Here is a 16,945-nt window from a genome sequence, read left to right as displayed (position 1 = left end):
ATCTGCTGTTAGTCTGATGGGCTTCCCTTTGTGGGTAACCTGACCTTTCTCTCTGGCTGCCCTTAACATTTTTTCCTTCATTTCAACTTTGTTGAATCTGACAATTATGTGTCTTGGAGTTGCTCTTCTCGAGGAGTATCTTTGTGGCGTTCTCTGTATTTTCTGAATTTGAATGTTGGCCTGCCTTACTAGGTTGGGGAAGTTCTCCTGGATGATATCCTGCAGAGTGTTTTCCAACTTGGTTCCATTTTCCCCGTCACTTTCAGTCACACCAATCAGACGTAGATTTGGTCTTTTCACATAATCCCATATTTCTTGGAGGCTTTGTTCATTTATTTTTACTCTTTTTTCTCTACATTTCTCTTCTCACTTCATTTCATTCATTTGATCTTCAATCAATGATAACTCTTTCTTCCAGTTGATCGAGTCGGTTACTGAAGCTTGTGGATTTGTCACGTAGTTCTCCTGTCATGGTTTTCATCTCTATCAGTTCTTTTAAAGTCTTCTCTGCATTGATTATTCTAGTTATCCATTCATCCATTCTTTTTTCAAGGTTTTTAGTTTCTTTGTGCTGATTAAGTAGTTCCTCCTTTAGCTCTGAGAAGTTTGATCAACTGAAGCCTTCTTCTCTCAACTCGTCAAAGTCATTCTCCGTCCAGCATTGTTCCGTTGCTGGCGATGAGCTGTGTTCCTTTGGAGAGGGAGATGCACTCTGATTTTTTGAATTTCCAGCTTTTCTGCACTGCTTTTTCCCCATCTTTGTGGTTTTATCTACCTTTGGTCTTTGATGATGGTGATGTAATGATGGGGTTTTGGTGTGGGTATCCTTTCTGTTTGTTAGTTTTCCTTCTAACAGTCAGAACCCTTAGCTGCAGGTCTGCTGGAGTTTGCTTGAGGTCCACTCCAGACCCTGTTTGCCTGGGTATCAGCAGCAGAGGCTGCAGAAGATAGAATATTGCTGAATTGCGAGTGTTGCTGTCTGATTCTTGCTCTGGATGCTTCATCTCAGGGTGTACCCAGCCGTGTGAGGTGTGATGTGTCGGTCTGCACCTCAGTTGAAAATGCAGAAATCACCCATCTTCTGTGTAACTCACTCTGGGAGCTGGAGGCTGGAGCTGTTCCTATTCGGTCTTCTTGGGCGCCACCTCACAATTTCACTCTTGACTCTAAGAAACTTAGGAAAATACAGGTTAAAAAATATTTTGGAAACGTTTCAATGTGGCTGCTAGTAGATCTATGACTTCCTCCTAAATGACATAATATATTGGCAAGGATGCGAAGAAAGGGGAACACATACACTGTTGCTGCAAATGTAAATTAACATGATCATTATGGAAAACAATTCCTCAATAAACTTCAAATAGAACAACCATATGATCCAGCAATCTCACTACTGGGTATATATCCAAAGGAAAGGAAATCGGTATGTCAAAGAGATATCTGCATTCCATGTTTACTGCAGCACTATTCACAAGAGCCAAGACATGCAATCAACCAAAGTGTCCATCAACAGATGAATGTCCAATGAAAACATGGTGTATACATATATATGTATAATTGTGTGTATACATATGTGTATATATGTGTGTGTGTTTCATATATATAATGTATATGTATATGGGGTGGAGCATAGGTATATATGGGGTGGAAAGGAAAAAGAAGCCAATGTGAGTGTATTAGTACTGCCAAGGGAAACAGGTTTGATTTGTCTGAATAAGGACAAGAATTCATGTATTCATAAACTGACGGGACATAGTCACAGATGAGGTTTATAGATACAAAGATACAGCTAAATAGGAGGATTATTGTTTACATATGTCAAAATATACTGTACCCCATAAATAGGTACAATTATTATGTGTTGGTTAAAAAAATAATAAAATCAAAACATAGAATATAAAGCAAAATAAGAAAAATTATTACACAAGGGAAAAAATATAAAATGACACAAGAAACACAAATTATGTAAATTAGAGAAATTAAGCTTCCATCCACGCAAAAAAAATCTCTCATCTTGAGTTATAACAGAAAATCTAACCTCAGATTGTTTAAAGGAAACATACCTAAAATAAACTGTCTATGATCTGTCAAACAAATGTGAAAAAAATCAAGGTTTACTCTATTAAATCAGATAAAGAATTTAAGGCAAAATATTAAACAGTTTCTATGGACTGAATAGTATAATCCAAATGGATTGAGTTGGAGTTTACTCAAAAGCAGAGCCTGAGAAAAGAATGTGTATGCAGGTAATTAATCTGGGAGGTGATTCTAGGGAACAAAAGTAATAGAACAGAAAAAGTGGGTGAGGAAGGAGAAAGAAGCCAATGTAACTATATATTATTGCTGTCAAGGGAAATAGTGGTTTGATTTGTCCATATAAGGACAAGAAACAGGAAATTTATTCATCGGCTCCCGATTGTTATTAGCTGAGGGTTGCCCATAGGGGTTTTATTCCTAAGTACTTCCAAACTGCATGTGTGTATGGGCTGAGTGGGCTCACACAAGAGTCCTAAGCTTTGAAGAAGTCCCTGAACATAAAGTGAAAGACTTGATGGATGAGCTTAAGGCACATACTGTTAGCCTGAGATAAGATGAAGCCCTCACAAAACTGTCCACTACAGCTGCGGCTGGAATTAGAGATAAAGCAAAGAGGATATGATTCAGAGCAACAGAGAAGTCTGATAGGACAGGGTTCCCTGAATAGGTGATATTTGAGCAGGAACTTAAAGAAACAGAGGAATTGAGTTGTGTGAATATTTAGGGGAAGAAAAACCCAGGCAGAAGGAACACAAGGATGAATTTTTAATGATGATGAAAAGCCTTTAAAGAGTTTTGAACAGGGGAATGCACTGACTCTCATTTTGAAACAATCATTTTTGCATTTTTGTATAGGTAATGGAGAGAGTGGGAAAAGAATGGAGGTGAAAAAGAATCATATAGAGAGCCTAAAATAACTATACTTAAAATGATAAAGAGAAAAAAAGGAGACAGGAATCTGTATAAAAGAATGAGATACTATTTTTAAAAAATCACACATTTGAAAGCTCATCAAAAAAATAAGATTATGGTAATTGAAATTGAGAAATTGGCTTAAACAGCAATTTGACACACTGACAGACAGAAATAGAAAACTGAAAGATATGTCTGAGGAAATCATTCAAAATGCAGTATAAGAACATACAGATTTTAAAAACAGGAAAGAGAAACTAAAGGACAGGATGGGTGAAATGAAAAGGTCCAATATAGAGTTCTAGAGAGAAAAGAGAACAAAACATCTGAGAAGAAAATGACTGAGAATATTCCATACTTGATAAGTGATGTCAGACTAGACTCAAATTGTGTGCCATATGCAAATTAATTAAGTTCATATAATTCATTGTATTATCCAGATAAAACAGAAAACCTCCTAATCATTTCAATAGATGCAGAAAAATCATTTCCTAAAATTCAACATCCATTTATTAATTTTAAAAAACCTTGGCAAACAAAATTAAAAGGGAATCTCCTCTAAAATGGGCAATAAATGAGAAAACATCCAGCTAAGTTTTGTTAAATAATGCAATACGGAACATTTTCTTCTTGGCTTGGTAATAATGCAAGAATTCCCACTAACCCACCTCTGTTCAGCATTGCACTAGAGATCCTAGCAAGTTAAACAAGGCAAGGAAAAAAAAGAAAGACATAAATATCTGAGACAAGGAAAAATACTTTTATTCTCAAATATAATTGTATTAATAAAAAATCCAAAAAAAATTTAAACTACTGGAAATAATAAGTGATTTTAGGAATATTGCTCGCTTGAAGATTATGTTACTCAGTGTTCCTCAGAGAGACAGAACCAATAGGAGAGGGATAGATAGACACACAGATAGATAAGATTTATAAGGGAATTGACTCATGTAATCATGTAGAGTCTCAGAAGTCCCACAAGAGACCATCTGCAAGCTAAAGACCTTGAGGTATGGGTAGACTGGCTAAGTTCAATTCCAAACGTTTCATGCTAAGGGAGCTGGTTGTGTATGTTCAGTACAAAGCCAAAGGACTAGAACCTGGGGGACCACTGGTGTAAGTCTTTAAAGGCCAGAGAGCTTGAAGTTCTAATGTCTAAGAGTAGGTGAAGAAGAGTGTTTCAGCTTCAGGAAAAAGAGGGAGAAAAAAGAAATCACCTTTCCTCTGACTTTTTGCTCTATTCAGGCCCCCAACCTATTGGATGATGCCTGCCCAACTGAGGGAGGATTATCCCCACTTACTCACCAACTCACATGTCAGTCTTCTCTGGGGTATTTTCACAGACACATCCAGAAATAATGCTTTACCAGATCTCTAGATATTCCTTAATCCAGTCAAGTTGACACCTAAAATTAATCATCACAAGTTCATCCCTTACTAACTTGACACCTATATACATCTCCTTAAGCTATACTTAATCTCCAAATAAAGACAGTAAAGAGGCAATTGGTCTGCCTATCATGATACAATTATCTTAATTATCTTGCATACAACAGAAAACACTATTCTCTTTCCCAGAAAAGGAGGTAAAGTTCTTTGGGTGTTTATTCTTCTCCTGATATCCCATAACTTAAATACCAAGATGTAAAATTAACAATAGCTAAGTACTGATATAAAGTTAGTATATCTTATGTTACATGAGAAAATAATAAGATAGGAATAAAAACAAAGATATTTGCTTAATATATGTGTATATAAACACAAATGTAATCTAACAAAACAAGCAGAAAATACTCATGCCAGTTAGTCCTAATTTCTGCAACTGGTCAGAGGGTAGTAGTTGATATTTATAATTACCTTCTTCTACTACGTATTTTATATTCCCTGTGTTTTCAGCAGGCACCTCAGCTGGTTGTGGTTCTTTACTTGCTGGGGCGATGCAAACCTTCATTCCTAAAGGGTCTTGGCCATTCAGTCTTGCCTGGATTAGGTTGCAATTTCCCACTCATCTTAATCACAGGGCATGATAGTAATAAACCCTAATGACTATCCTGCATTCCAGACATACTCTTCCTTACCTCCCCTGTGGAGTAGTAGTTCAATTTTTGCTTGGTGTCCTAAATCAATCACTGTAACAAACACTGTGACTCTATTCTTAGCCTATTGACTAAGGCATGAGGAGTCCAAAACAGTCAGGTGGCAGTTTTAACTTCCAGTTTAATTAAGTAATTATTGTATTTAATTAAATAATTATTGTATCTCCTAGTGGAAGCATTCCCCCTTCAGGAATTAAGACTTCTAGTCCAGCAGAGCATACACTTGTGGAACTGTATTTCCACTTTCCTCCATTCCCCTTGCAGGAAACAGTTAAGCCAAAACACCCCCATAAGTACTCATGACCACCACAGACACCTGCACTTCTTGCTACAGGAGTATCTAGCAGTCCTGACAGAGCCTGAGCCCAACTCAGGGAGCTGCTTGGAGCTTACACAGCTGCATTGCTCTAGAATAAGAGCCAATGTTATGCATTCCCCACTCCCTGTGCATGACCCAAGCTGCTACAGCACAGCACTATCTTCAAACTGGAGCCACTAATAGAGCGTGCCCTGCTCTGGAGACTCTGCTATTATTCCATCATGTTCACACATGTGGGTGTAGCACCATGACCCTAGCTACTTGAAGTCTAGGCCCATTGGAATAGTCCTAACTCTAGTGCCCAAGCCCATGTAGTTCCCCAAGAAACATACAGTCCTGCACAACACGGAAGTCAACCCTGGGCACACCAAACCCCTGTGTACACACACAAGCCTAGAAGCCCCATCCATGGCAAGTCTGGCACCAGCAAAGCTGCACAACTGTTGCCACAAACTCCTACATGCTAAGCCACAGATGCACTTGCAGATATCATCACTGTTATGCATAACAGCTGAAGAAACTTCATGAAGACTACACTACTATGTCCACCCTACCCAACAACCAACCTAGTATACTTATACCAGAAAAAATTTTTCCCTAGGAAAGCTACTCCATAAAATTGCAAGAGGTGACTCTTCTAATAGATGCACAGATATCAAGGTAAGGATACAAGAAATATGAAATAACAAAGAAACATGACACCTCCAAAGGAACACAATAATTCTCCACTAACAGACCCCAATGCACAAGAAATCTATGAAATGAATGAAAAGGAATTCAAAATAATGATCTTCAGAAAACTCAGCAAGATACAAGAGAATATGGATAAAGAATTCAATGAAAGCAGAAAAAACAACTTATAAACTGAATTATAAATTCAACAGAGCCAGATATTATTTTTTGAAAAGGAACCAAACAGAAATTGCGGGGGCTGAAAAATTTAATAAAAAATACAACTGAGAACTCAACAACAGATGAGATCAGGCAGTAGAAAGAATTTCTGAACTTGAAGACAGGCATTCTGAAACAATCCAGTCAGAGTGGAGAAAATGAGAATAAAAAAGAATGAAGGAATACTGTGGAAATAATGGAACAAAATTAAGTAAATATTTGCATTGCAGGTATTTGATAGGGAGAAGAGATAAATAAAGGTACCAAAAACATATTTGTCAAAATAATGGCTGAAAACCTCCCAAGTCTTGGGAAAAATATAGACATCCAGGTCCAGAATGCTCAAAAATCCTAAATAGATTCTACCCAAAACAATCCTCTTCAAGGTACATTGTAACCAAGTTATCAAAAGTAAAAGACAATGAGAGAATTCTATAAACAGTAAGGGAAAAGCACCAAGTAACATAAAGGGAATCTCCATTAGACTATCAGCAGATTTCCCAGCAGAAGCTTTGCAGACCAGAAGGGAATGGACTGTATTCAAAGTGTCAGTCAGGAACACTATACCCAGCAAAGCCATCCCTCAGAAATGGAGGAGAAAGAAAGTCCTTCATAGACAAGCAAAGGCTGAGGGAAATTATCATCACTAGAGCAGCCTTACAGAAATACTTAAAGGAGCACTGCAACTGAAATTAAAAGAGTAATAATTGCTATCATAAATACACACACACGACACTATAAAACTCACTAGTAGAGGCTGGGCATGGTGGTTCATGCCTGTAATCCCAACACTTTGGCAGGCTAAGGCAGGCAGATCACAAGGTCAGGAGTTCGAGACCAGCCTGCCCAGCATGGTGAAACCCCATCTCTACTAAAAATACAAAAAATTAGCTGGGCATGGTGGCGCATGCCTGTAGTCCCAGCTACTCAGGAGAATTGCTTGAACCCAGCAGGCGGAGGTTGCAGTGAGCTGAGATCATACCACTGCACTCCAGCCTGGGTGACAGAGTAAGACTCCATCTCAAAAAAAGAAAAGAAAAGAAAAAAAAAAAACTCACCATTAGAGGTAAATTCATAATCAAAATCAGAATACTCCAAAACTGTACATGTGCTCTGTAAATATTTCAAATCCCTAGCATAAAGGCCAGAAGTAAAAACAGTAAAAAATAAATAAATAACTACACCTACGGTTAGTTGTTAAGTAACTCACAATATACAAAGATGTAAATTAAGGCAACAAAAATATAAATTGTGGGGTGAGATAATAAAAGTCTAGAGTATTTTTATGCAACCAAAGTTAAGTTGTTGTCAGCTTAAAATAGTCTATTCAATTTTTTATATTAGTCCTGTGGCTGAACCACAAAAGAAAGACATTGCAGCTGACACACAAACAAAAGAAGAAAGAAATAAAGCTTAGCACCACAGAAAACAGGCTACCATACACAAAGGTAAGCAGAGAGGAGAAAGAACAAAGGATCTATAAATCAACAAGAAACAATTAATAAAATGGCAGGATAAGTCCCTTGCTATCGGTAATCATCTTATATGTAAATGAATTCAATTCCTCCAATTAAAATATATAAACCATATGAAACGATCAAAAATAAGGACCCACAGCGCATATGCCTGCTACAGGAGACCCACTTTATCTGATAGGACATGTAGTTATTTACTGTAAACCAAAACTAGATTATAAGGTTAATGAACACGAAAGATATTCATATGCAACTGAAATCAAAAGTGAGTAGAAGTAGATAGCTTATGTCAGATTAAAAAGGATTTACATCTATTTTTGGTTTACAGGTCAAAAATTATTTTAAAACCCCAAAAGGGTCATTATACAATGTTAAAGGGAAATAACAGGGGGAGGAAATAACAGAAATAATTCAGGAAGAGGATGTAAGAATTATATATATATATATATATATATAATATATATACACACAACACACACACCACACACACCACACACACACACATCCAACATAGGAGCACCCAAATATATACAGTAAATATTATTAGATCTAAAGGAAGGAGATAGACTTCAGTGCAATATGTAGGGACTTCAACAACCCACTTTTAGCAATGAACAGATCATCCAGACAAATAAACAAACATCACATTTAAACTAGACAGGCTGGGCGTGGTGGCTCACACCTATAATCCCAGCACATGGGAGACCAAGGCAAGTGGAATCGCTTGAGCTCAGGAGTTTTGAGACCAGCAGCCAACATGGTGAAACTTCCATGTCTACTAAAAATACAAAAATTGCCAGAACGTGGTGGCACACTGTAGTCCTCAGCTACTTGGGAGGCTGAGGCAGGAGGGATCACTTTGAACCCAGAAGGTTGGAGGTTGCCAGTGAGCCAAGATCCTGCCACTGCACTCAACTGGGTGACAAAGCGAAATTCTGTCTAATAAGTAAATAAAAAAAGATAAACTAGACCAAATGAACCTTACAGACATTTACAAAACATTAAATCCAACAGTTGCAGATGCACCCTTCTCTTCCAATGCACGTGGAGCGTTCTACGGGATACGATCATATGTTAACGCCTCAAAGCAAATCTTAAAAGTGTAAGAAATAGGGATCTTATCACAGGTGTTTTCTGATCACATTGGTATAAAATTAAAAATCAATTAAAAGAGGAACATCAGAAACTGTACAAATACAGGAAATTCAACAACATGTTCCCTTAAATAATCAACAGATCAATAACAATAATTACAAATGGAAAAGTTTTTAATTTCTTGAGTAACACAAGAAAGAAAAAATGTACATACGAAAACCATGGAATACAGCAAAAATAGTTATTAGAGGAGGGTTTTATTGGCAATAAAGCCCTACATCAAAAAAGGAAAACATCTCAATTTAAAAACCTAATGTATGGCCAGGATAAAGACTTCATGATAAAACTTCAAAAGCAATTGCAAAAAAAACCCCCAAAAACTGATAAGTAGGAACTAAGTAAACTGAAGAGCTACTGCACAGCAAAAAATAAAATAAAAATAAACAGACAACCTACAGAATGGGAGAAAATATTTGCAAACTCTGCATCTGACAATGATCTAATATCCAGAATCTATAAGGAACTTAAACAGATTAACAAGCAGAAAACTAAAAACTCCATTTAAAAAAGGGATAAATGACACGAACAGACACTTCTCAAAAAAAGACATACATACAACATGAAACCAATAAGGATCCCATTTTTTTCTACAAATGCTTTCATTTTAACAGCAGACATCTCACAGGCTGAGAATTCAACTTTAGTTGTAATTCTCAGGAAATATCTCCTTCATTTACATAGAGCGTACACCAAGTAACCAATGGAAACCTCTAGAGTGTATTTAAACCCCAGAAAATTCAGTAATGGAATTCTTGAGCCCCTATGCTTGGGCCCGCTCCCACCCTGTGGAATGGTTTGTGTTTGACTTAGCAATTTTAGCCTTATGGCTACAAGAGAGATTCTTCTCTAGGGCATACGTAGAAGCTCTTACACTGTCTATATGGAGACGAAGACAGGAATTCGAATCCCTGAACTCATACTTTTCTTTCATTGCTTTGTCCAGCAACATTAGAAGAAACCAACCAACATCATTATATTCCCTGGTTTTACACAAATGTTTGAAAGTGTCATATACAGAATTACCAAGTTCCTTGCCTTTTGTAAATAGCTGATTTGCATATCCAATGCAAATATTTTGTGTATTTCTATAAACATTTCACACCATGGACTATGAGAGTACAGAGTGCTTTCTATATATTAGAAGTAGTGGCTGGGCAGTGGCTCATGCCTCTAATTGTAGCACTTTGGAAAGCTCAGTTAGGTGGATTGCTTGAGCTCAGGAGTTCAAAACCAGCTTGAGCAATGTGATGAAACTTCATCTCTACCAAAAACACAAAAATTAGCCAGGCATGGTGGTGCATGCCTGTGGTCCCATCTACATGGGAGTCTGAGGTGGGAGGATCACTTGAGCTTAGGAAGTTGAGGCTGCAGTGAGCTGAGACTGTGCCACTGCACTCTAGCCTGGGCAACAGAGACATTGCTTCAAAAAGAAAGGTAGTGTTCTGAGCATTTTTAGGTCTAATCAGATTGGAAAGAAAATTCCAGAAACCCCAAAACCAATTACGAAAATTCATCTTTAAAATTATTTTCCCCAAGAGCCATTCCTGGTACCAAAATCTTTATTAGTCAGGGTTCTTCAGAGAGACAGACCTAATAGGATATAGATAGATGGATGGATGAATAGTAGATAGATAGATAGATAGATAGATAGATAGATAGATAGATAGGCACATAGATACATAGTTACATAGATAGATGAGAGGATTTATTAGAGAAATTGGTTCATGCAATTATGAAGGCTTAGAAGTCCCACAACAGCTTGTCCGTAAGCTGGAGATCCTGAGATGCTGGTAGTGTGACTCAGTCCAAGTTCCAAAACCTCAGAGCCAGGGGAGCTGATGGTGTAACTCTCAGCCCAAGGCCCAAAACCTGAGAACACACAAAACCTGAGAACACAATGAAACCATCCTCAGAAAATTAATGAAAAGAAATTGTTAGGACTTTAACAAAGGCAAAAGCTTTGCATAGAAGCATTGCTAAGCATTAACCAGCTTGCCCTATAGCCCTCTTCCCCAACAGGAGAATAGGACCTGGAGGCAAGAAACCTAAGGACTTCCTAGAACTAAATCAAATGGAAGCACTTCAGCTATGACAGGAAATATCCCCTTCGTTTACATAGAGGGTACACCAAGTAACCAATGGAAACCTCTAGAGGGTATTTAAACCCCAAAAAATTCAGTAATGGGACTCTTGAGCCCCCGTGCTTGGGTCCACTCCCACCCTGTGGAATGTACTTTTATTTTAAATAAATCTTTGCTTCTGTTGCTTCATTCTTTCCTTGCTTGCTTTGTATGTTTTGTCCAATTCTTTGTTCAAGATGCCAAGAACCTGGACACACCCGCACCAGTAACATATTTTGGCAAACCAGCCAGGAGGTAAGCCCAAAGTTTGGGATTTATTTTTCTCATTTTCCTTTCTGCTTCTTACAGGAGATTCTCTCCCTCTCTCTCTCTCCTTTCCTTTCAAACTTGGGACCCTTGGTGGGCAGCAGCTAAATACAGAGGGAATGGGAGATTTCTGGCCAGGGCCACTCTGAAGGACTATTTTTAATCTTTTCCGTTTGTGGTCCCTGATCCCTACATGTGGCGCAGCTCAGAGTGAACTCACACGTTTCAAGTGATGTAAACCTTTTCTTATGCTAAATTCTTCCCTTAACCAACTCAATTGGCTAAGGACAAAAGAAACCTACCCAGCCTCCAGTTCCTATCATTAGTTCATGGCTATCACTAGTGGAATGGGAAGCATGGGAAAGCATGGTCTTATCAAATTATAAGGATGCTGGAAGTTGAGGCCTTCGTCCAGGAACAAAACAAAAGCTCATAGTAGGTCATTGCCTCTGGAGGGAAAGTGGCACTGGTGCCCACTTAAAGTCAGATTGGACTGCAAAGGGGGACGCCCCAGTGGATCCTCTGGACCTCAACCTTTCCAAAGGGGACGCCCTCGACACATGTTCTCTGGTCTAGTACTAAGCCCTTCTTAGAGTTTTCTCTCACAGTTGCAATACTGTTTGGCTCCAATATTGTTTGGAATCTGGAGTTTGCTGTTAAATGAGAAAGTGGGATGGAGTTGTATGCATTCAGGCTTTTGTGCTGCTGTTCTCAGCAGGGGGCCTGGTTAATGTGTGATGCTCTCCTTTGGTGCTGTTTGGCTCCAGTGTTCTTTGGAGTCTGGGGAGGTTTGTCCTTTAAAAATCAAACTGCTATGGAAACTGCTTTACCTGAAATCCTGAAATTTTGGTTCACAGCCTTCCTTGCATTATCTATTGGGGCAAACAAAGTAAAACCAGCAAAATGGCATTGCTATCTCATGGCTAGGATTCCAAGGTAAAAGTTATTGAATCTTCCTTTGTGTGCGTATATACATGTCTAGATGTGTTTATTTATATGCACACTTATTGTTATATGTTTTGTCTACCAAATTGGCTTATAAGTAAGAGTGCTCATAAATTAAGTAAATTAAGCAATTTTTAAGTTCATGTGACTTAAGTATAACTTTACTAAACAAGCTGATTTTAAAATTATTGGTAAAATAAAAATGGAAATGCTTTCAGAATTGTCAGCACACATTTTTGTCTGGATTTTATATTTGTCTCTGCTAGATATTTTAAGATATCAGGGTTTGGCAAAGAAGGTTATAAAACTACAAACCCAGCCAAAACAAAATGATCTTGGTTTGCATGCCTCTTTTTGACAAATGATAGTAATTTAATGTTTGCTAAATCTTCTGAGTTATTGGCAAAATTACCCGTGTATTTACCTTTGAGACTGTTACTTAGGTTTAGGTGAGCACTTGATGTTCATTGGTATTAAAAATGTGGTTAACAAGGAAATAACTAACTTTAAATTCTAGTGTCTAATGTCTCAGTTTACAGAAGTAATCTAGATAAACTGTTGAAAGTAAAAGAATTGAGTACAGTGAATGGAACAAATATTTTAGGTAAATTTCTTGTGTAAATTAAAATCTTAAAATTATTTTTGATGCTCATTTAATATCTGGATCATTTCCAATTAAAAAAGGGTTATGATATGAGGAAATATGTTTCTAAAAATTGTGGAATTGTTCTTATCTATACATGCCCATATGTGACAGTTCAGGACTTCTGGCTTCTTATGGTTTCACTAAAGTTTTAGGTTACTAAAGATCAGAATTCTAGCTTATGCATAATTCTGTATACAAAATGTGTCAGAAAGTGTTGTGTTATTAGTGAGAAAAAGAATACTTTTGCCAATTCAGGAGTTACCTGAAAGTTAGTTCAAATTACAGATTTGAAAAGGTTATTTCTGAAACAATGTAGTAAGGAACCAGTAAGTAGGGGATGACAATGTGGAAAAGTTTAGATAATAAAATGTTCTTTAAAACCTCATAGAGAATTGAATATATTTGCTTAATTAACATTTTCATAGTTAAGGCTTTTAGTCTTGATTAAAGTAAAATAAGAAATATTATAAAGAAATGCATTGGAGTTTGGCAATCCTTTTTTTAAATGTAGTTAAACATGAAGCCAGATTTAGTGTGGAGCCAAATTTCACATACATGCTCGCATTGCTTTACACTATGTTTATAGTTTTGTGTGGATAGTGCTGGCACCGGCATGCTTATTGGTCATGTGCCCAGAGTGAATTTCTTGATTGTACAAGATGTATGGTAATATTGGTAGGCTTAAGGCTATTGAATTGTGTATCAGGAATGAAACATTCACTCTGTGGATTTTTGGGATAACACTATAACCTCCAGTGTAGATTGACTAGGAAAAACTTAAGGTTGGTTTCCTGTTTGTTTTTGTTTTTAATTTTCATTCATTTGCTGTTTATTCTCCTCTGGGCTTTGCTTATGTATGTATATATACAAAACCAGGAATTTTTTTTAGGTTCTAATAGAAGGCTTTTATTTGGTTCTGTGAATAGTTATTTTGTCTCCTAGGCATTTCTAGTAGGTCATCATTTGTTCTATTTATCAGGAATCCTTAGGCTACCTTTGTCAGGCCTGCAGGAATTAATGGAGCATACCAGCTTTTTAACTTTTTGGAATTTAAGCTTCCTGATACGTTAGGTGTGTTGAGTATACTTTTGTAAATAGAATTTGAATCATCCCTCTCTCTCTCTCTCTAATTTCTCCAAAATTTGTAAACTATTTGTGAAAGTTCTTAATTCATAGTAATGTGTTTGTTTGCATACAGTCAAGCAAGGCTGCTAGGTCTGCTCAGGAGGAGAGAACCCAGAAATGGAACATGCTGGCAAAAGGGTAAAAATTTCTTACCATTCAGACTCTGGCCTCTCTCTCTCTCTGTGTAAACTTGTTAAATGAATGGTAAAAGTCACTGTTTACCTCCTCTGTAAAATCTTTATTAATACAAAAAAGAATTCTGAGGCTAGTCTTAAACTGTAGTGAATCTGGTGTGCTTTGTGTGTCTTTCTGTATTATTCTGTCATACAGGGGGTACCTTAGGATGAAATGTGTACCTAGGACCCCATAGGTCCCCTGTTCAAGACAGCCCAGCAAACTTGTCAGTCATGTCCTTGGGAGCTTGACCTTGTAACCATGTGGCCATGCTTTCTCTTTTCACAATGGTGGCCCAGGTTTAGGGTTTAATTCCTGGCTTAGGGAATGAGTCCTTTACCATCTGTCTGTCTGTGTTTTTATATGTGTTGTATATATAATATAAAAGAGGTTTAATTAATTGGCTTAATAATAAGATCTTAAATCAAATATTTTGTCAGAAAAGTAAAAAGTGTAATGTCTTTTAGTTAGTTCATGTTACTTAAATAATCTTTGGGAAATAAGACAGTTTTAAATATTATTGGTAAAAATAAAAATATCTTCAAAATGCAAACATTTGGTCTAAATTATGCAGGTCAGATATTGGGTTTGTTAAATGCTTTAAGGTCATATACTGCTTCTTTGACTTTTAAAAATTGTTCTGTTTATTTTGGAGCAATTGATTCTAGATAAGACCTGGGGACATGTGAAATTAGCCACGTCCCCTAGCTATGCAAAGAAAGTTATAAAGAAAAGATATTTTATATAAGATAGTATCTCATATGGTAAATTATTGTCCTAAAGTAAAATAACTGGATGTTTCAAATGGGAGATGCTTAGGACAAGCCAGAAAGTCCAAGCATGTTATAGATGGTCTGTGTAAGTTGTAAAATTATTTATAAAAGAGAATTTATGCAAGAAATGTTGTACAATTTAAAGGAGATTAGGCCTCCTAAATGCTTCATAAAACGTCACTATTTGCCTGCTTTACAGCTGAGTAAGGCCTGGGACACATGGAGTTAGATGCTGGAAAGAGATAGACCTTATCTGAACTTCTGTCTGGGTCCTAGGCTCCACACCTAGCACATAATTAAAATCCTGAACTTACCAAGGTTTTCACCCAAAGTAAAAGTCATTAAGAGTTAACATTGTAACATGTAATTGAGATTACTGAAGAAACAGTTTTACATGAACAGTGTGTAAGCATAGTCAAATATGTTTTTGATAAAAGAGTATAAGAAGGTTGGGAATATGGATTTATTTTTTGCCTAAATGGTTAAAGGATTGTTTTAAGTTAGGCTAAAGCTAAATGTTTGAACAAACTGTGGAAGGTTTGTAAAAAATAAAATAAAATCTCATGAAAAATTCTGTGTGTGAACATATTGACTAAATTTAAAGGGGCATTTGCTGGTTTTTCCATAAATTAAACATTGAAATAAAAGCACAGACAGGGTTTTCTTAAAGCATTGATGTGCTCTTTAACAAAAATTTGCAAAGGGTTATAAAAGGTTTATGAGAATCTCACCTTGTGGTCAAACTGATTAAGATTGGAAAGATTTGTCTATAAAGTTTTATTTAAAAATTGGGGTTAACATTAATAGTATACTAATGCAAGAGTAAAATTTAGCTTTCTCTCTTAAACAAGATTTCATGTAATATTAAAAGATAATGGCTGGGTGTGGTGGCTCATACTTGTAATCCCAACACTTTGGGAGACCAAGGTGGGAGGATCAATGGAGGTCAGGAGTTTGAGACCAGCCTGGCCAACATGGTGAAACCCTCTCTCTACTGTACAAAAATTAGCCAGGTGTGGTGGTACGTGCCTGCAATCCCAGCTACATGGGAATCTGAGGCAGGAGAATTGCTGGAACCTGGGAGGCAGAGGTTGCGGTGAGCCAAGACTGTGCCACTATACTCCATTTTGGGCAACAAGAGTGAGACTCTGTCTCAAAAAAAAAAAAAGATAAAGATTATTGTTTGCCCTTTGAATAAAACTACTGAAATAAAGAAGGGAAAGACAAGAGACAGATTGTTTGGAAAGCCTTCCATCTATCAGTGAGTAAAGGTTTTGCCTTTTAAAAAAATTTTTTGAGTCATTATTTGGCTAAATTAATGACTTGTAACCTGGAATTTTATTTCATAATATCAAGTGTTTTAAACCTTTAACACATTTGATAGGCTTCCAAAAATCAAAATTGTCTCTTTCTGACTTTGGGATGCTATAGAAGGCCCCTGAAGCTTCCAAAAGAGAGGTAAACAGAATTATTTGACATGTTTAGTTACACGAGAAGCACTGTCAAAATAGTTTGTAAAACGTTTAATCTTCAGGTTAGGTTTTAGTGAATGATATTAATATATGTTACAAAATTGTATAGGATTTCTAAAATTCTAATATGTCTGATTATATGCTATCAATCATAATTATGGATATTATGTCAAATTATTGTAAACCACAGAAATAACCAAATTTCCTTGTCAATTGTATTTTTAACTATTTAAAGTCATTTCAACAGTTAATTACTTAATACTGATGCAGTTTCTGAAAATTTCACAAGCACAAAAATCCTAGAATATGGTGTCTTTGAGAAGGTTCAGTAAAGGAAGAAAAGAACCCTAAAAAGCATTCTTGAATACAAGTTTCTAATAACTTTATAATCATATCATTTGAACTGGGTAAGAATTCCTGGAACCTTAATGAAAAGAGTAACTGGGTTATAAAGCTGCTAACCTAAGTAGAGCAAAAATTAATTAAATAACAAGAAAATACTTTGCCAGATTTTCATGCTAAATCAGCTGATACTTAA

The sequence above is a fragment of the Rhinopithecus bieti genome, unplaced genomic scaffold (assembly GCF_001698545.2).
Source record: "Rhinopithecus bieti isolate Rb0 unplaced genomic scaffold, ASM169854v2 scaffold_3763, whole genome shotgun sequence".
Lineage (NCBI taxonomy): Eukaryota > Metazoa > Chordata > Mammalia > Primates > Cercopithecidae > Rhinopithecus > Rhinopithecus bieti.
Note: the sequence above shows the minus strand (reverse complement) of the source record.